Genomic DNA, 19,355 nt, shown 5'->3' with positions numbered 1-19,355 from the left:
AAACATAACACCGCTCAGATGGCATTAACTATAAAACTTTACAGAAAATTCTCTTCTCCCCCTTGGGTACATGATGTGGTAGCACAAGAAAGGGAACAAAGTTAGAGGGGAGAAAAGTATTTGCTATAAAACTACCATTTTGTTCCTAATTTAAACTTGTATCATTTAGCCTACAATTAGGTCCAAAAGAAATATAATGCTTTCATCTTCCTACTTTCTATTTTCTTAACAACTGGTTTAGTTATTTTAAAAGTTCAGATTGGCATTTCTTCTTCTTCTTCTTTTTTTCTTTTTCTCTTTTCAAATGTGCAGCGGTAAAGCCCCAATACTTCTACCATCTCCAGCCTAATACACTCTACTCTTACCCTTTAGAAGCCTTGCCCCTTGATCAGAAAGCCAAAGCTCAGATGAGCCTGTGAACCGGTCCTAGGGAAAACAAGATACAGGCCTGTCCCCAGACCAGAGATGAGCCAACCAAATTCTGTCCCTACTGTGGGTCAAGGGGCATGACCAATGTTTGCATGATCAAAACCCCACCAAAGAGAATAAGTATAAGTCTTAGCCCTTCTCAAGAGAAAGGGAAAAGCCATCTGGAAAATCTCCACCATCATTATGACAGCTACAAATTGCCAATTATTAATGGCTCTCAATCTAACAGCCAGACTCTGCAACAGGGATTCGATTTGTCAGGAACATGCTGGAGAGGACCAGTTCCCAAACAAAAGGGCAAACACACAGGCACAAAGAATCACACACACACACACACACACACACACACACACACACACACACACACGGCAGTTCAGAGGTTCAGAATCTTATGGCTTTAGAGGAAAATCTGGAGGAGACTCATTAGTGATGGAAGGAGAGGCTTCAAGCTGTGGCTCATGACTAAATCATATAACAGAACACCTTCTTATTAACCTTGAATTATACATCTCAACTATGTTTCCTGACATTAAATTTATAATCAATGTAGACACAATTAATATAAACAACTATTCAGAGTTATGTAGAAAATAGATATTTTTTTGTCCTTTGAGTTTCTCATGACAGTATTTTAAAAATTGCTCATTTGCCTGCCTATGAATCTGAAGGTTATTTTACAAGTCATTAGAATGACAAAAATATAACATGCTGGCAATTCAATTATCAAGAGTGTTTAACTTAAATCTTTAGATTCCCCAAGCAAATTGATTCCATTACTGTTATGACAGTCATTATAAAGTCATATTATTCCACATATAAAGTATGTTGACCCAAATACTACAGGAAACAATGAGGGCCTGGAAATTTATAACTGTATTTGACCTGAATGTGAAACTGTAATCAAGAAACCAGAAAATTTTCAATAACAGCCTGGACTACGCAGAATACCTTCCATGCCATATATCATCAGTTTGTTGGACACCCTTACAGGCTAAATGATGCAAGCAATTTAGTGCAGGCTGGTGTGATGACCACAGAAATGAAATGTGAACTGGTACCTACAGGGAGATGTTTAGCCTGATCCATGAAGATTTAACCATAAGTCACTCATTAGTGTTAATGGAGCATGGCTCTCAAATTCCAGATGACACCTTGGGATTTTAGTGCCCATAGAAAAGGTAGATCAAGGCAGCTGCTCAGCTGTGATCTGGGAAAATTGAAGGTTGATAAAGTGTTTTCACCTATAAGAGTTGGAGAGAACTAAAGGCTCAATTTCTACTTTTACTGAACTGTCAACACAGAGTATTTTATAGAGACATTCATTTGGCATTCATCATCAAAAACTACCTTCTACTATGGCTATTGTGTCCCTATTATATGTAACCTAACCTACCACACAGCTATGGAAGGAAGCAATTCTTAAACCTTTGGCACTCTCAAAATTTAGCTTAGTTTTTGGCCTTAATAAATCTTCAGTAAATAATTATTAATGACATGAAAAAGCAAAAGGAGAAAGCAAAGATTATAAACTACCTTCAATTGTAATCTGAAATAGGGAGAATAATTACAGGTTTAAAAAAAAAAAAGAGGCCCCAAGTAAAGGAACCACTTTCAACTATTTTGCTCTTGTGATTTCAGGTAAGAATGCCCAAAACTCCTAATTAAACCCAGGTCTAAGTTTTGAAGTTTCCATCTTGTAATTCAAAATAAGCTGTTCCTCAGCTTTGTTTTTTTTAATTATATTTTATTGATTATGCTATTACAGTTGTCCCCACTTTTCCCCCTTTTGCCCGCCTCTACCCCAACCCGCAAATCCCTCGGGCAATCCCCACACCATTGTCCATGTCCATGGGCCATGTATGTATGTTCTGTGGCTACTCCTTTCACCTTCTTTCATTCAGTCCCCTGTTCCTCAGCTTTGATAGAGTGTTTCTTGGCCTTTTGGTTGCTCATTCAACTGAGGTTAGTGTAATACATCTAACTCGAATGGTGTTTACCCTACACTTGCTCCGCTAACAGCAAGGCATAACAACTGGATTTCTACTTGTGTTCTCTTGGATGTCATCCTCATGAAATAAGATAAAGCAAAAGAAATGATGTCTGCAGGCACCCATTACTAATGAGGGGTGAAGTTAATCGGTGTGTGGGCAACAGTCCTTATTCCTTGCTTGCAAAACCACTCAGTGTCATGAACAAAATTCTCACCCTGGGTAGTGCTTTGTAATACTTCATGTATTACAAAAGTTCTTAACTTCCTGTCAGAGTTGACAATTATTCTTGAGAAAGGTTGATTTTCCTAAAGTAGGCAATCCGGGATAATAATAACTTGTGTGAGGATTTCCCACCAATAGGCAGCCTTCTCATGTTCCAAAAGTAGCTACATGTGCCAAACATGATGGCAAACATTTTATACACATTACTTGCCCAAAGCAACTTTGAAAGGTAGAAATTACCTCCACATTGCACAAATTAGGAAATTCAGAGAGGTTAAGTAATTTTCAGAGCTCACACAGCTATCCCGTGACAGGGTTAGGAACTGAACCCAGCTCTTAGCTTCTAAAATCTATATCCTTATTATGTATAAAACTCATGGCCTGAAAATTCATCCCACACTCAGGAAGCCAGGCCTCAACTCTTTCTCCCATTTCATTTGGAACCACTTATCAAGTTTCTCCAATTCTTGGAGTAGATAATGAGGTTAAAAATTATGTTAACAGGTAGAAATCTGATTTCTCTCAAACCTCTACCCCTACCCCAACACACGCACACACGCACACACACACATTTCATAAAGGCACTATTTATTATCACTATTCTGTTTTTATTATTGACATTGCACTCAATCACAGGGCAGCACTATGTTTTCAAAATTGGACTAAATTAAAAAGGTGAAGCTGAATTCTCCATTGGATCAAATGAACTCAGAAAAAACCTGATGAGTTAGTGTTCTAATGAAGTAAGTGAAATACCAATCTATAAAATAAAATAAACCAAAGGATGCCTCCATTTTAAAAGGGAATGGATTGTTTGAAAGGAAGTTGAAACCTGCCTTTGAAAGGAAAGTTCTTTCTATGGCAGAAATCTCAATCCATGAGAGCATTTAACACTTGTTATTACTCTAGTTTTCTAAGTATCTTCTTTGCTGCTAAATTTGAGATGTAGAAATGTAGAAAAATGTAAATAGATATAAACCTCTTGATCTCACTATCCAGAGACAACCTCTATTAGCATTTTGCATAATTTCCTTCTTCCTATTTCGATACAGTTTTTATTTAGCCGATTTCATATCACAATTTAGCTTTTAATTCCTGAGGAGATTTGCGGAAGCATATGGGGACTCAGTTTTAACCTTGGCATAGTAAAACAATAAACATTGGTCAGAATTTCTTATGAAAGCTTGACTTTCAGAATACATATTCATTTAAATTCATTGATTTAAATGAGTTGAACCAAAGGAACCTAAATTTTAAAATATTACTGCTGTAGAATTTCTTCAGGTTCCCAAAACAGCATAACTTCATAAATTTCTCTAATGACAGGAAAACTCCAGTGAGGATTACAGAATTCTGCAAAATCAAGAGTAAGCAAAAGAGAAATTAAAAATTTTGAGGAAAGGGACATTAAACAGACTTTGTTCACTTGTTTTAATTAGTATAGCTGAATCTTAATTATCACAATTCTTCACCAGACACTAGTAAATGTGCTGAAACCATCCTATGAAATTAACAAAGCTTTAACACCACAAGGCCTTGTTTAATTTTATCCTAGTCTGCATTTGTAAAATAAAAAGTGATTTAAGCAAGGAGATAGGACATTAGAAGCAGGCAAAAAGAACAGAAGATTTGCATCACTTACGGTAAGTCATTTATTTGACTGTAATCCCCGTGAAGGCAAAGATGTTGCTGCATCATTCATTGCTAGAGACATGGTATCTAGCATAGTTAATGAGTGAATGAATGTAAAAATGAATGAATGGTTGCATCTCTTGTCTCCTCAAAATGGCTATAAAATTCTCATACACAAAACAACAGCAGAAGGTTGAATAATTAACAATCAGTGAAGAGATACTCCTTAGCAAACACATTTTTCTGGGGAGCAACAGCTTTCACCAGGCCCCAATACTACAGACAGAACAATTCAGATTCTAAACACACTGTACAACCTTGCTAAACCTGTGTGATACCAGGAGCCACAGACTTCTGCTGCCCTTCCCCTACTGTAGGTAAAAGCCAAAAAAAAAAAAAAAAAAAGCAGCAGAATTGTCCACTGACTGTCAGATAAATGTCTTGTTATTCTCCATGGTAATGTATTTATGAGGTTAATACCTGAGACATAAATGCAATTGGGGTCAAGGCTTGTACTCCCTAATCTACTCAGGTATTTTCGTTTGTCTTTTCTCATGTACATTTGAGTAGATTTCTCTCTGTCATGAAGATTATTTTATCTAAAAATATGAAAGTTTGAGGAATGAGATGAAAGTTGCCTTACCTGGGACGATCTCCCAATTCCTTCTGACTCCTGATTCATTTCAATTCAGCCTTCATTGACCATCATCAAACTAGATCCCAGATTATGCTACTGGCCTGGCACCCTGATTTTGTCATCATTTGATTTGTAATATATTCACTTAATTCAACCTATCACTTGGGTTTGTTCTGACAGGTATATTAAACTCAGAGCCCATCCTCCTCTGATCTCTAACATTCCCTAACCTGCCTTTCTGCAGGTTTCCCCTTCCTGTGCATTTACCTACAAGCCTCTGCCTCCCACACCACCTTTCATTCAGAGCTGCAGCCACAATCATTAGATCCTGCACAGAAGTAAATTTACATTCTTGAAAATAAAAGTCTTTGAATTATTACAAAAGCAACACACACACACATTTTAAAATTTATATGGTACAGAAAACCACAAAATAAGATGTAAAGCTTCCTTATGATCAGGAACCCATGGAACAATCGAGCACCATCTCCTTGTGCATATTCTTCTGAGTTTCTTCATAATTCAACACCTCAGTTTTGGCAGAAGAATTTTGTTTCATCTGTGTTATCCATCAATTTGGATTGAGAGTCACAAGAAAAAGAGACCTTAGTGTTATGAGCACATAATGTAGTCAAGAATAGCTTTTGGCACTAATTATAGAGTAAATCAATTGCAAAAAACAAAATATCAGGGATGTGTTGCAATTCCACACCTATTTGTTTCCTGGGTTGAATGCTTTTACTTCAATAACACTTTCACTTACCATGTTTATGGGTGACAAATAAAGAATATGAAAAGAGATATAATAATGTTTTGGTATAATGGTTAAAATCAAGTTGTGCTTTGCTCCAGTCAATTTTTTCAACCTCCTGGGCTTTCTTCCTAACAAAACATATTTCATTCTTCCTATAATCTGCTTGAATTACAGGCCTTGGTTTTTGCAAGTCAAGTACTATAAGGGTTTTTAAACCTTACTGACTATAACTATATGTCTGAAGTCAGATTAGTTTGTAAGCACAAAAAGCAAATTTAAGAGACTATTTCTATCTAAGTGCTTGCATTTCACAAGCAAGATTGAATTTTACATCTATGTCCAAAGACCCATAAGTCTTACAGAAAACAGATATAACCACTAATTTCATTTCACCTCTGTATATGCACCTCTAACCAGACTGAAAACCTTGTTAGATTAATAATTAACTCTAAAAACACAAGGGGAGACAGAAGTATGTTTAGGAACCAAAGAACAACGTTCAGCCCTTGGTGCATGTATCTAGATGTCTAGGGATGTGTGCAGGGACAAGCTATATACTTTTATATGTAATATATGTAACATTCAAGGAAAATATATACCTCCCCCTTCTAAAATCAGTATATATTAGAAGGTTTGGAGTCGCCGTCCCCCCCTTCAGGAAATCACTGCAGGATGTAAAGTAAAAGCACAAAGCTGTACCATTTTGCCTTTTTCTTTTAGGAATTTAGTTTGCATTATCCTTCTGCCATATGTTCAGGTAGCTTTCAATGGTACCTCATGCAGCTGTGTCATTGAATTCCCCAACCTTAATGAACAAACTAATTACAGTCTGAAATGAACTCTTGCAGACTAGCTATCTCCTGCCATAGATCAAGAAGAGAACTTTATTACCACAACTACCTGCTAATTTGCACTAACCATAAAAAGTGCACCAGAGCATCCTTTCCTACTCCAGCTAGGCAACCAGAACACTGGAATTAATTCTTCACAGCTCAAGTTTGCGGTAGTATCAATACCTTTGCCACGGCCACAATGATTCTCAAGTACAAATGCAACTAGGAAGCTACTGATTTACTTGAGTTGGGTGGCAGTGTTGCTTTAATTGTTAGTGTCACTGCATTATAATTTACAGCTGAGCACTATTATTCATCTGGGTCTTGGATTTCTGTTTGTTTATAAAATATTTCCAAAGCAAGGTCAAAATAAAGGTTTGTCCATTTGAAGCATTTTAAATTTGTAAGAGTCAATTTATCAGATACGAATATAGCTGAATTGATAACAAAAGTTATCAAGAAAACAAGCTAAGGAGAGAGAGAGAGACACTAAATGTAAATCAGCCTTTAGTATTTGAATTCAACATCTATCTTCTGCCCCAAGGCCCAGACAGGGAGTCTGCTGGACCCATTCATTATAACACTGGGTCGGATTCCAACTACATGGTTCTCAAGTGAACATAACCTTGTGGTGGCTCTGTTGCCAAGTTAACGCTTCCTCACCAGAAGCAAGCCACAAAATTTTGAGAGACTAACTGCAGAGTGCACCGGGCTCTTGGCTTCATTCTCCCTCAACATGCCACAAAATTTCCCATTACCGTTGTAAAACTCCAGAGTGAAAGCTGGGACAACCTGTTATAAAAGTGAAAGTTAGGAGAGTTAAATTCTAGCCCCACTTTTTATGCATACTAGCTCTGGGACCCAGTGCTTGTACTTTTTTTCCTACCGGGTGACGTGGAATGAAGCTCCATTGAGAACATGCACAGGCATGGACTCTGCACGCGCCTGAGGCCAACATGCATTTAAGACTCCAGGGGGATTGTTTCTATTTGACCTTCTCTGCCTATGGCAGACCTTCTGCTGCTTATTCTGTTCATAATGCTTTCAGATCCTCTTATCCAGAACATTCAAAAATTATCATTAGCATCATCAAAATGTGATGTTTAGAGCATATTTCAGATTTCCTTTCCAGAGCTAATGTACATCCTACATTACACAGAAACCTGAGATTATAAGGTAATTTAGGAGATCATAAAGTCCTTCCAGCAAAGGAGATGAATTGTAAGCCATCTTGAACAAAAAAATGCCCCTCATATTTTTCCTTAAAAGAATTAAAGTTAGAAGGTAAGACTATATGAAGAATCCTAATAACGGTATAATAATGAAAAGTAGGATAACTATTATAACTCCGATTTATATAGGATGGCAGAGTTTCACATATATTGCTTTCCTATTCAATGCCTACATTATATAACCACTTGCATATTCTCTTATCATGTGATGAGATAAATGGGTGTCTAGTTTTCACATAATACTTTATTTTATTGATAAATCCATATCTTTCATTCCACACTTAGGCTCATGTAACTTGCTTTCCTTCCAGTAATTTAGAATGCCCTAAAGTATACACTCCTGAACTACTTTCCATTTGTTTTTAATGTCTTCTCTAGTTTTATTTCATCTCTGACAAAATGAAATTTACAAGCCAAGGTAGTATGATGAAGACTCAGATGGCGCTGGATTAAGCATTTGGTCAATTTACCCAGTACCATGTTAGGCCACATCCTCTTGCACACCCTAGCAACTCTCAAGGACCTCTGATCATGTCACTTCACTGTTTAAAAATCTTCAATGGCTCCCAATGGTCTAGGATAAGGTTTCTGAGTAGAGCGTTGAAGTCTATATCCCACTCTCCAATTCTCATCAACCACTGTTAGGCAGAGCACATGAACCTTATGTTTTAAAAAATGATACCATCATGCACTTGCACATATCTATGTCTTTTTCCACATTGTTTCCTTCTTACCCATTGTTTCTTTCCTAATGAACTCTTATTCATCCCTTAAGAACCAATTCAAATGCTCCCTACCCTATTATTTTTTCTCCAAGCTTTCTGGGGAGAGTTAACAACTCAGAGCCCAACAAAGCTATTATTCTACTTACTGTAATATAATTAATTAGCCTTTCACATATCTGGGTTGTGCACTCTTTTACAGGCAGAACTATCTTTAATTAATCTTTGGCACAACGCTGAACATGGAGTAAACTAAAAGTACATATTTGCTAAGATATATTCTCACTCTAGAAAAAAGAACTGTCTTGACCAATAAAACCTTGAGAAGATATAGAAAAGAATTGACCTGAGGTGTACAAAATTAACATTTATCAGTTAAGCTTGGGTTTCAGACAGTATGAGCATGAAGGTTAAGAGCATGGGTTTCAGATAAACAGTGAATACTTTTTTAGTGTAAGTATGGCCTAAATATGGCAAAAAGAAGGCAACTATTGCATAAGTGTAACATGTGTGTGTGTGTGAATTGCCTCCTGAACTTGGCAATTCTCTCTAAAGTCAAACCTCTCTTCTGTGGCTTCCTAGTGTGTGACCTCAGACAATTTAATTAACATCTCTGTCCCTCAGTTCTCATTTTTAAAGTTGGGATAATAACAATCTACCCTATAGGATTGTTATGAAGATTAAATGAGCTTATACACACATAAAGCACTTAGAACACAGACTGTCATATAAAAGTTCTCAATATTAACTACTGCTACTACATAATGCCCATTACTATTATTATTAGAAATTTTATACTTACCTAAAGCTCATTGCATTAATATAGGCTTTATGCCCATCTTAATGCTTAATGTTATTGAATATTATGTATCTTCTTCATTATTAATAAAAAAGATAGACCCACACTTACAGAATCATACAGGTATCTCTTCTACTGCTAATCCGTTTTACCACCAAAATGGTTCAAATATTTTTTTGTATGTTATTATGCGAGCTGACAGATGTATTAACCTGATTGTGGTAATCATTTCACAAAGTATATGTTTAAATCATCACATTGAACACCATAAAAAATCACCACCCTGTACAACCTAAATACATATAATTTTTGTCAGTCATTCCGCAATAAAGCTGAGAAAGATGAAGTTGGTTACAAATAAATATATTTTGAATGAATTAATGAAAACATGGTACAACTCTAACTGAAGTAGTAAGAATATCCTAAAGATCTTCATTTAAACAGGTATGTTAGCTGAGCACAATGATTATCAATAACACAAGCCAAGCAGTTCTGACATGGTTGTAACACAATTTATTTTTTCAAGTCTCTAAAATGAGTCAGAACTAACCAGTGAGAAATTCAACCCTATGCAATATAGTTCAAAATTTTAGTGACAGAAAAAAAAGAGCAAATGATAGAAAGATTATATTCTAATGTCAGAGGATGGGAATCTCGTTTTCAATAATGAAGAATAAAATGAATTTTAAAAATCAATCATTATTTACCCACATATAAATTTATCAGCGCCTTTACAGCAACACATTAGGTCATTATGCTGGACTTCAAACATATCCTGATGGTGATAACTAGAAATAATGTCACAGGATCAGTAACCAAGTGTGATATTGTACAGATCATTAGAGCATGTGTTTATTTCTACACTGTCCCTATTGTTTTGTCATCACTTACCCAATCTAAGTCCCAGTCCCCTGAAATAAATGCACAGTCAAATGAAGAAAGAAATATGTCAAGTACGAAATAGCTCCACAATCTCAAATGAATATGCTCTAGTGGGAAATACTGTCTCATGCATTCGTTGTCGGCGGCGGCGGCGGCAGCCGTCCGTCTCGAGAGACGATGGTGTAGCTTCTTAAAAGTCTATCTGCACCGCCGAGAATGGCTGTGCAGTCCGACTCGGGAGTGACACGGTATCTGTCTCCTCCCGTGTTGAATCGACATCTTGCGATGACGCTGGAGTGTCCTCTCCAGTGAAACTGAAGCTACAGAGCCTGGGCAGGGTAATATGGAGGGTCTGCTGTTGCCCATGCATTACTATTAAGAATATGTACACACATACACACACAGAGGCACGTCTCAAAGCAATAAAGGGCCCACAGAGAAGGAAGGTAAAATAGGCTTGCTGAGCAATCATTACCGAACAGGGGGGAAGCCTGAAATCAACAAAGGACCAGTCATGGGAAATTTATAAGTTAATATCAGTCACACCTGCAAATTACTACAGTGAGACCCTTGACCAAATCCAGAACACCATTTAAAGGGATTTGGTGAGATATTTATACATCCCTTGGAGTCACTAATATGCACTGAATCTAAATTTTTCAGTGGTCCCAATTAAGTGCAGTGGAAGTAATACCTATCAAAGAGCAGATAAAGCAAACTGAACTGTACCATTCTTGGGAACCTATAATGCACTTATTCACAGAGCTTACGATTCAGTATATAAATTTATTGTTTGTATTGAATGGGCAATCAAACTTTTTTCTCATTGCTTAAAAATAACTCTGGAAGGCCTTAAAAAACCCCAAACACAAAACATTCCACTCGTACCTTCTAGGAGTTTAGCAAAATATGTATTTCAAGCTGTTAGCCAAAATAACCCCATGTGAGTGACAATTTATACACAGGTCACATCCTTTCATCTCCCTTGTTTTCATGGTAAAGGTCAAAGCCATCAAGCCAACGTGCTTAGCCAGAGTCAGGGAGAGTGATCATTTCACAACCATGAAGTGGAACTCACACAGCAAATGAGGCTAATCATTCAGCAGTGATAAGGAAAAGAGATTATGAGATCATAATTTTCTCACCAATTGAGAATCACTGTGCATAATTAATAGGAAAAAAAATTCAGACTACTTTCCAAGAAAATAAGAGTACTAAATAAAATAATCTCTCATCTGGGAAGTGACTTTCCATTTCAAGCAAAACAAAAAGCTATCAGATACACACAAGGTAAGATAGCAAGAAAGCAAACCATCCTGAAAACAATTTCTGGTGCTTTAGTCTCAAAATGCGATTTATGACACAGAATGCCCTGAATGGCCTTGCAAATGCCACTAACCTGGCGTCAGTAGCATTCTTTCTGCTGGCAAGTGGGAACTGATTCTGTCTGCATTTATTTGGCTATAAATACAGATGATCTCTTCCTAAACATGTTATACAAAGCGTTGTAAAGACTGGTGAGGTTAACTAATGGGAGCTCACTGGTGTGTATCTGCCTGTTAAAACCTTATAAAAATCCTGCCTAACTTTTTCCAGATGAGCATCTCCTAACAAAAAAGATTCTCTAGTTATGTAGGAAGAAAAGATTCTTTCTCAGCCTTTATCCATCCAGTAGAGCCTAGACAGAATTCATTTTTCCATGAAAGAAATATAAAATAGATCTTTGGAAGATATTATTGAATCCCCAAATAGTTTTTTTTTTTTTTTTCCTAAGGATGATGGATTTTGTTAAAGAAAAGACTGAATGACACTTTTTCTCACCCAAGGACCTTGGTCGGCATTGTCCCGGGGAGTGAGTTGGGGAAAAGGGGTTCAAGAGAGTTGATATTTTCTGAAGAAAAGAGTGAGAAGAATTTGGAGTTCCATGCAAGCCTGGAGAGATGGTTGAGACAAAGGAGAGAGGGGAGCCAGCAAGATGGAGAAAGACCAGGATATGATATGCAGTGGCTTGTCCAGTGAGACACATCTCTGTCGTGGTTTGTTCAAAAACACCTTTGAGGATGGGGATGTTTAAGACATGATTGTCAGTACTATTCTATGATGTGTGATGTGGTCATGTGACTCCTGCCCTTTGATCCCACAATCATCTGTAAAGATGCTGACTAATAAAATAACTCTTTGCTGCTGGAGGGGTCAAAAAAGGGCTTGCCATACAGAACAAAGATAAAGGACCATCACAAGATGCAGAGCAGGACAAGGGGGTCCTCAAGGAGTAACCCCAAGAAGACAAGTTCCCTAACATTTGTAGAAATCTTGGAAAGAGCATTGACATTCCAGGGGCTGTAGAAAGGGTTTGAGCCATCTTATTCAAACCTCAAGGGGCAGAGTAACCAGCTGACATTGGGTACAGATATCTGAATTATTCTTGCAGCTTCTCCTTCTAGCTGAATATCCATCCTGTGCTTCAATTCTGGCGGGAATTCTCTCCTCGTGTAATCCCCAGCTCCATACCTTAAAACAGCAATTTTCAACCAGTCTGCTGCAAGAATTTTTAAAACATGCAATACTTGACAATTTAATCACATTCACTGACCTCTTTTCTTTCAGAGTGTCAAATTTTCTTTAAAAATGACAACAACCAACACAACAACAGCCATCCAATGTGAATGAATCAAAATTATACCTATTTTTTCCAGATCAGCAAAAAAACATATTTTTTTGGTGTGCCGCAGAATTTTAGTAATTACCTTAGTTTATGTGTGCCATAAGATGAAAAAGGTTGAAAATTGCTGCCTTAGAACTTAACCTGAATACTCTGAGCCATAATCTATTTACCAGTTAATTGTTGGTTCTTTTAAAATGTGATTGTCATCCAGACATTGATTTTATACACAGTTTAGACCCATGTCCTTGCACACAATTCCAAAGGTACACTTTGAAGTCAATTGGTTAGAACCAGGAGTACATTTCCCCTATTGAAATAATGTTATAAATCAAATATTATCAAACTTTAATGCACAACTGAATAGCATAGGAGGCTTTTTAAAAATAGATCCCTGAACTCTACCACTGGAGATGCACATTCTGAGGTGGAATCCAACAAGCAGCATTTTGATTACACACCAGATGATTCTGATGCAACCGCACTTTGGAAAATACTGTTATTAGTAGTGGTAAGATTTTCTTGGCACCCTCACAAAAGCTAATTTAACCCATAATATAATGGAAATGAGAGTAATGTAACTTTCAGCTTTGAGTACCCCCTCCCCCTAGTCTCAGATCCTTAGGCTAACAGCTCAACAGCTTTGCACATGGAGAGAGCTGGTGTGAGGTCTGGCGAACCCAGGAGGTGGCCCCACTCATAGAGGCCAAGTAAGTGGAGCGAGACAGCAGCAACTGTCATACAGAAGGGTTGCCATAATTCCCAATTCCCCACCCCCCCGAACTTGTCACCCCATACAGAATTCTAATTAAGATCCTAGTGGCTTAAAAATTTTTAGATAGCTCCCTAACTTACTTCACTTATAGCCAAGTAATAAAATTGAAAAAAATAAAAAATCTAGCTCCATTAATTTCTGTATGATAATAACATTTTCAGAAGAGCAGAGCTTATTTGGGGATTTCTTCCCATGGAAATTAATTGAAAGTAATATTTGATTACAGAATCCAAGACCCAAAACAAAGACTGAATTAAATATTATTTTCTTTATGAACAGGAAAATATACCAAAGGGCTTAAGAGCCTGACTCTAACACAGTGTCCAAAGTGATAAAGAAAAAGAAAAAAAAAAAAAAAGGACAAGAAATATTCTAAGTAGCTGAAATTTCAGAGATCCTTTGCATGATGGCCTTCCAGAATCTCAGTCTAGCAAAGGTTGCTAAAAGACCCTTGACCTGAACAGGCAATTTTTAACTTTAAAAAAATCCACCACACTTATAGCAGAGTAACTTCTAGACCTTAATGACACAACATGATAATTTTATTGACTGACCTTTCAAAGAGAGGAGATCTAATTAGACATTCTGATATGTAGGTTCTGAATTACGATGAGCAAGCAGGGGTCTCTAATCCCCCCACTGATGCAGCTGAACATTTGGGAGTAATATCGCTAATTAAAATGCAGCATTCCAACCTGAAAGCAGAGCTCCCTGCTCTAGTCCATAACGGTCAAGCCTGCTGTTTCTGCTACCTCTCCCCAACACACTATCTACTATTTTCTACCACAGAGAGTCCCCTTATTACAATTTTCAATGTATTTCTATAATAGATGCAATGTGTTTACTTGGGTGCCTGGAGACTGAATCTCTTCAGGTGGGTAATCATCTGAATGATGAAAGTCAAGAAATCACTGTAATTCCCACCTTACCTCCTGCACAAAATAAATTCCATGTGGCTTCAAGATTTAAACCTAAATACTAAATCCACAAAATACTAGGAGAACAAATGAGCATCGTTGCCACAGGGTTTATAATAGTAAAAACCTAGCGAAACATTTAAAAACCTGACTATCCATCAATAAGGCAACATGGAAACATAAATTATGGTTTATTCATGCAGTCGCATAATATGTGGCTACTAAAACAGCTTTCTAAAAGGAGGAGGTGGAATTCTATACTCTGACCTAGAAAGATGTCTATGACATTGATAAGTGGAAAAGGAAATTATAGTAAAGCATGAATTAAACAAGCAAACAAAAAAACAAAGTGTGTGTGTAAGTGCATAAAAGAAATCCTGGGGAGGAAAAATACGCAAACCATTGACCTTTGTTCTATCTAGGGGCAAGAATATGGGACATGATCTCTTCATACAGCATAGTTTGAATTTTTGCTACAGCAAAAATGTGCAATGGAGTCACAGCATTAAAAACATTTAGTGAAACATGTAATGAACATCTGAAACCAATATAATGCTATATACAAATTGTACCTCATTTTAAAAGTATAAATGAGATATTTAAATTGTTCAGTTACACCCTGCCCAGAGTGGCAATCCAAACTAATATGGAGACTCAAGATGCTTGTCCATCATCATCATGGACTTTTCCTTCCACAACCACCCAAGCAGGGTTCCTTTTCACACACATATTTCAACTTACAAATTACTTTTTCAGGATGTTTTCTCCATTTCCTTTTTTCTTCCAGTTTTAGTCTATTTCTTCCATATATTTTAATTGGGGAAGTAGCCAAATATGGCTTTGACCTTGAAACATCTACACCATGAAATTTATAAAATCTTCTTTTTTTAATGAGATCTTATAAGAACCTCAGATATCTCTATCCCATTTAACTGGATCTGAAATCCAAGACAAGAAGTTTTCTAAATCAATAATTGATCCAGTGTGCAAAGAAAAATGTAATGATCCACTTCTCTGGCTTTCTACCCCCAGAAAGTCATCTGTCTCCAGCGATGAGGTGAGGACATTAGACAGAAGGCCCAAACGGAGTGAAGAAATAATGGCAGTCTTCTCCTGACCTGCTGGCCTCACTAAACCTGAATAAAACATTTTAAAACCTATATTTTAAAACAGTGCTTGGGAAAGGTGATATGGAGTGGGGAAGGGTACTATTTTAGGTAGATGGTCTGGGAAGACATCTCTGAAGAGATGTCCTTTGAGCAGAAACCTATAGGCAGGGGGAAAAGAAATGTCTCGGGAAAGGAGAACAGTTTCCTTCCTGTGCAGGTAATTTTCTCATTTCTGAACCACCTTTCCTTCTTTTTGTCCCGTGATTCTGACAGCACCATTTTCTTCTGTTTCTTTCTTGCTTTTCTACCCCTGCTGTGCATGCTCCTCACTGCCTCCCTGGGGTTTCCAGAGAGCCTCCTCTCCTCCAGTTCTCAAAGTCTCTGGTGGTAGTGATAGTTTAAGTGCTGATTCTTTCTCAAGGAGAGTTCCAAGGACTTACTGGCCTTTCTACTGGTTATCTCACAGACAAGAACTTAACTGGACTTCCTACATACTAACCCACAGACACTTTGAATTTATCCTGATTATAAAAAAACTCATTATCTTCTCCCCAAACCTACACAACCCTAAAAATCTTTAGTACTTTCCACTTGGAGTATAGAAGTGTCACAGTTGGGTCTTTTCCCTCACATCTCTCCTGAAGCCAATTCATACTCCATGATGTTGCCACAGGAATCTGATCATGGCACTTCCCTGCTCAATAATTTCAATGGTTTCCCACTATCTACAGTATAAAGTCAAAATGTGTAAGCCCCAACCTATATCATTACAGCCACATTTCCGGTGATACCTGCCACAATCTCAAGTCTTTGCCCCACCAGGTTAACAACTATCCCCAAATCCCATTGTTATATTTGAATGTAATATTCTTTAACTCCAATGTAGCCACAGTCTCTGATAAACACTCCCTGGATGTTATAGGATATTCTAATTGCTATCCCCTTTTTGCACCCTATTAAAGGGTTTTGACTGTGTATATCGGTCTCTTCTTGTGGTCTCTGGAACTCTGAGGCAGAGAACCATGGTGACCATATCCAGCCCAGACACAGAACAGGCCCTTAAAGTACCGAATCATGCTTCACAGAGCTTGTTTAGAGTCAGAGAAACCTAGTGGTTTCAGTAGCTGCAACTCCATTCGACAAAAGCTTCGTATATATTTCCCAAACGCCTCTTCCTATCTTAAAAGCATTTTCCTAGGTCATGTTTTAAATGCAATAACATATATAACTCACTTTAACTGGACATTTTGTACAATAAGCAAGTCCTACTATATACCAAAGCAAATTAAGAGTCATTTGGTAGAGTTTGCCCTCCCACTGAGCCTGCTAAAATTATTTGGCCCATCCTTCTCACGAAACTCTGCCAGTTTCAAAGCATTTAAAATAATCAATTAGCTAATCCTTGCAAGCACCTCTCCGGGCTTAGCCAGGGCTCTCAAAACAGTGTATATCTATAATACAAGGACAGAAACAAAAAATAAGCTATTCTGTAAAGCAGTTGGAACGAATATGAATGATGCTAGCACTTCAGCAGTCAGCAGCCTACACTGAGTTAAGATGTCCGCAAAAGATTCTCCCTTCACCAGGACCCCCGACTTCTAGCACTCACCAGCTGAAGACATTCCACAGACCTGAGGTAAGATTACCAGAGCCGCCAGGAAATGAAGTGTCATTTAGATAAGCAGGAACTTGTGGAGCACTGGACGGGTGGCGGTCCGCGTAACTTGAAACACAGGGATCAGCAGCACAAGGTGTAGAGGAACTAAAAATAACGGCTTTGTAATTGCCCAGGCCTTCCTAGTAAAGAGGTTATTTAAGGTAAATTGAAAAGAAATGAAAATTTCCAATATATGCATTCATGTGTATACAAACACACATATATCTATATTTGAACTAATATACTAATTAACATTTTGAGTATTCATATATATTCTTGTAACTATTCTGTGAAATGGGTAATATTTTCCCCACTTTAAATTAGAGAAAATGAAGGCCCAGAGTGGTTAAATAATGAAGTGATGGGGATGTACTGAAACCTAGATCAATTCTGACACCAAATGGAAAATAATCATCATACCATACTACTTCCCGGTAATAGAAGCATTCATTGTATTATTTATCCATCATGGGCCCGAACAAGAAATGATGGCACATTCCATCTGAGTAACTTGAAGAAAGTTTAATAAAGGGGTGGGTAGGTGTAGGGAAACCTCAAGGGACAATGGGTTGGGATCAGCGCTTGCTGTTAATACCCATAAACCTAAAAGGGCAAGGGAGATGCTGAAATTTGGAAACAAAGAGGCTAAGTGGAGAGGGACATATCACAGAAACAGTAAGTTAGTCCAGAAATGCAGCCAAAGCACTGGGAAACACAAAGAGAGGGGAGAGTCCATAAATTCACAGACCTCATTCTCCTCCCTCCCTCTAACCCCTGCCAAAGCTCCCACTGGCCAAAACAACCAGGGCCAGAGGATGAGGCAGCCTGGTGAAGTACTCCAACCACCAGGACACAGAACTAGGTGGGAAAACTGCAGAGTGGATCTGAGAAAGAAAACAGATTCATCAAACATGAATATAAGTGAGAATCCTAGTGTCATGAGGTTTTGTTTTGTTTTTTTTTTCAGTCAGCAAAAGGAAGTATAGAGAGTTATATTATCCCAAGGATGAGGATGGGACGTGGGAAGAGAGAAAGTTTGGCTTAAAGCATGATTTTTAAAGTCACACTTAAGACTACAGAAAAAATATATAATATACCCTTACATTTTTACTTTCTGATAAATCAAGAATTATCAAAGTATAACAGTAAGTTTGTTTTTTTCTGTGTTTGACCTGAAGGCTTGATGACTTCGAGGAAAAGCAAAAAGTTGAATTAAACTATCTGAGGGTGGAGGGAAACAGAATGAAAAAGCAGTCAATTTTTTTAATCCTTCCTCATATTTTCTAGTGAATAGTAACCTCAGACAGTGTCCAAGCACGTGGTCTAAGTGGCTTCCTTTTGGAAATGAGCAAAACCATGAGAACAAGAGAAGAGAGAACAAAAAAACAAAAAAAAAAGGAATATAAACAAAGGAACAAATGAGCGTGTCCTTTTATTAGAACATCAGACAAGGGATCTGCACATTCCTTGAATTCAGTGAGCAGGTGCCAATATTGAATACATCTCTATATCTATAAATTCTTTTTATAAGTGTCACTATACTGAGTGTCTGTGTAATGAAGAATACCTCTGCCATTAACGAATAAATAGACATTGAAACAAATGCCTATTATAAAATAATATTTAAATTGAGATTAAATATAGACACTCCTCAATTTACAATGGGGTTACAACCCAATAAACCCACCATAAATTGAAAATATCTAAGTCAAAAATACATTTAATACACCTACCCTACCAAACATCATAGCCTAGAGTATCTTAAGCATGACCATAACACTAACATGAACCTACAGTTGTACAAAATCATCTAACACAAAGCCCATTTTATGATGAAGTATTGAATAGCTCAGGTAATTTATTTTGTGTACTTCTTTTACATCATCATAGGGTCACAAAATGGTACATTAAACCATCGTAAGCCAGGGACACCTGTACAGGCATCAGTGCCAGAGCATTATAACTGTTAAGACAACCCTTGATATTCAAAGGCAGAATCTTTGCTGTCTTGAAAAAAATTATGCAACCTGCTGAGAATGCAGAACTCAATATAAAAGCAAAGCGGGGAAGATATGCTATACTCTTCATGTTGTTTTGGTCAA

At 37.4% G+C, this 19,355-nt stretch overlaps 1 protein-coding gene across 1 annotated transcript in view; it reads right to left on the bottom strand.

The window, feature by feature from the left end:
* Positions 1 to 17,294, bottom strand: part of RASGEF1B (RasGEF domain family member 1B) — a 565,627-nt gene extending 548,333 nt beyond the window's left edge. Inside the window, exon 1 of the mRNA XM_090266714.1 lies at positions 17,206 to 17,294. The gene's annotated coding sequence lies outside the window, so the exon portion shown is untranslated. The remainder of the gene's footprint in view (positions 1 to 17,205) is intronic.
* Positions 17,295 to 19,355: the final 2,061 nt, after the last annotated feature.

This window comes from Furipterus horrens, unplaced genomic scaffold (assembly GCF_987537825.1).
Source record: "Furipterus horrens unplaced genomic scaffold, mFurHor1.1.pri manual_scaffold_2, whole genome shotgun sequence".
NCBI classification, from domain to species: Eukaryota; Metazoa; Chordata; class Mammalia; order Chiroptera; family Furipteridae; genus Furipterus; species Furipterus horrens.
This window is presented reverse-complemented; position numbering and strand designations above follow the sequence as displayed.